The sequence below is a fragment of the Nicotiana tabacum genome, chromosome 6, assembly GCF_000715075.1.
Source record: "Nicotiana tabacum cultivar K326 chromosome 6, ASM71507v2, whole genome shotgun sequence".
NCBI classification, from domain to species: Eukaryota; Viridiplantae; Streptophyta; class Magnoliopsida; order Solanales; family Solanaceae; genus Nicotiana; species Nicotiana tabacum.
In genome coordinates this window covers 210,975,567-210,978,258 of record NC_134085.1, presented here as the reverse complement: position 1 = coordinate 210,978,258, position 2,692 = coordinate 210,975,567, and the positions used below count along the sequence as shown (strand labels likewise).

The window sequence follows — 2,692 nt, the reverse complement described above, 5'->3', positions numbered from 1 at the left end:
TGACCTAAGTCATCCGCCCCCCCTATCATTCTTCTTCTTCTTTTCTTCTTTCTTCTCCAAACTCTAAAACACACATCCATGGCTGCCATGGCTAAGCTCCAGCAGCTTAATCTCCTTCGACACAAGCGCACACACCACCAAGAAGCCCATCTTCTCCATGTCAAGCTCAAAAGGCTCGTCCATGGCTGCGTCTTCGTCGTCAACCCATCGCCATGTTTGTTGCTTTTTCTTGCTGCCTCTGCGTCGTCCATGGCTTCCCGAACTGCTGCTCCATTTTCTCCATAAGCTGCTGAACGCAGCAGCAGTAGACGACCAGCTGCTGCCCGTGTCCAGCTGCGACGAGCAGCCATGGCTGTCCGCGACGCTGCCGCTGCTCCTCCTTCCTCCGCCGCTGCTTCTACTTCTTCTTCGTCTTCGTCGTCCTTCGTTCGAGCTTTGGTCGAGGCTTGGACAGATTTGTTTACAATCAAAGTTCGTCGTTGATTCATCTCCGGTTAGTTGTTTTTGAGTTTTATTTTTGTTCATATTTTGTTTGATATTTTCCGGATCCAAAATCGTTAAATGATTTAATCCTTGTTTTGTTCGTTGTTCATCTTTGAAATAATTTTCTATTGTGTTCATGTTGTTTGTTAAATTAATTTTCAGATTTCAAAATAGAAGTTTAATTAGTTGTTTTCATGTTTATTTCATGTTTGTATTATTGTTTAAGTAAGTATTTGTTAGTTTGATGTTTGTTAGATTCAAATTGAAATTTAATCAACTATTTCTTCAATTTGTTTCATGTGTTTATGTATTGTTAGAAATTGTTAATATTGTTAAGTTCAAGTTTAAGTTCATAATTGTTTCTTCGTCGATCTTGTTATTTGTTTAAAGAATTTAGTTGTATTAAAGGAATATATTGTTTTAATCGTTTAATCCGTCATGTTTGTTGTCTTAAAATAGATTCATTCATGTTCATACTTTGTTTGGATGATCTTGAATCCGAATTTTATATAGTTTGATTTCTTGTTTACCATTTATGATTATTGCTTGAATTGTTCTCATAATCTTGTTTTAAGTTTAATATAAGAATTGTTTGTTGTAATGTTGTTAGAGTTGATTTTAAGTTCAATATGATTGAATTTAGAAATCTTCATACTTTGATTGTTGTTGTTGTTGAATCCGAAAATAGGATTGTTTGTTGCTAAAATATTGTTCAATCAAATTTTAGTTGTTCTTTGTTGTTCAAATCGTGTTCATGTGATTTGTTGTTGAAATGTTGTTAAAATCGTGTTCATGTGATATTGTTGTTATGATGTTCATCCATGTTCATATTGTTGTTTGAACATTGTTAGAAATTGATCATATTGTCTATATTTTGGTTAAGTTTGATTAATTGATGTGTTATAGCTGATGGGTAGTTTGGTAAATTTGTAGTACGTTTAGGGGTAGTTTGGTAATTTCAGTAAGGTCGGAAGGGGTAGTTTAGGAATTGTACATTTTGAAATTGTTTATTTGAAGCATGGGGGACAAAATGAAATGGGGTGGGTTGTGATATGATTATTTAATATAAAGGGGGACAAGATTTAAATTAAAGGGGAATCTTGCATTATTTTAAATAAAGCATGGGGGACAAAATATAATGGGGTGGTGTGATATGTTTATTTAATGTAATGGGGATGAGTGGAAAGATAATGGGTTGGGTAGAGAAAAAGTATTGATTTAATTGATTAAAAGGTTTATGAGATGTGTTATATATATGAAGTCTTGAAGAAAAAAGAACAAGAATACAGATAGAGAAAAACACACAGAGAAAAATACAGAGAGAGAAAAAAAAACGGGAGAGAGAAACAAATCTGAAAAATAAGAGAGAGAAAAGGGCTGAACATTTAAGAGATAGAAAATTCCGAAAAATATTTAAGCTTTCAAATATAATAAAAAAAAACTAAAAAAAAAATATTCTGTTTTCTTTTGTTGTTTGAAATCAGAATTAATGGTTGTTTCATAAAAGCTGGAAGCTTTTGTTTTTTTTGGATTACTACTCTACCGGTCTGTTACTGGGTTGTTACTGTTGCTGGGCTATTGTTGCTGTGTTGTACTGATTTTACTGCTGTTGCTGATTCTCATATTCATTTTCTTTTGCTTCCAATATCAGGTACACAACTGAAAAGCTGTTTATTGTAATCCGAAATATGAAGCGTGAATACATATGAAGAATGAAAATTTGAAGTTTTAATTTCGTTTTTATTTCTTTGTTCCTTTTGTTGATTGTATTTAAGCTATTTCATGAATTACTAAATAATAAATGGAATAAGAAAATAATATCATAAGTTAGTCTGTAATAAATCAGTTCGGCAAAATAGGTTAATTCACTAGTTATGAAGGCTTCAAGATTATAGGTTGATCATGAACAAGTAGCTAAATTTAGCTAAGACACGAATTTAAATTAAACATCGTAAATTAGGCATTAAGACATGACTTGAGCTTAAGCAAGATTAAGAGAACGTTTAAGTCTAATAAACTTTCTAATAAGCTTTAGTAATTATGGTTAAATCTAGTTTCAAATGATTGTGATTAATTAATCTCAATAATTTTTTTTAAAAAAAAAATAACAATGTTGAGTTTTAATCTAGCTATATTTGTTTATTTTGAATATTAGTTGTTGAATTTTTATTTTATTTATAATTTCGAAATTAAGAGTGAAATTCCTTTT

General features: G+C 31.5%; 1 long non-coding RNA gene across 1 annotated transcript; it reads left to right on the top strand.

The window, feature by feature from the left end:
- LOC142181544 (uncharacterized) lies at positions 1–2,224 on the top strand. Its single transcript, XR_012710196.1, has 2 exons — positions 1–493; positions 2,135–2,224. It is a non-coding gene; the product is annotated as an uncharacterized LOC142181544 (long non-coding RNA).
- The last annotated feature ends 468 nt before the right edge of the window (positions 2,225–2,692 follow it).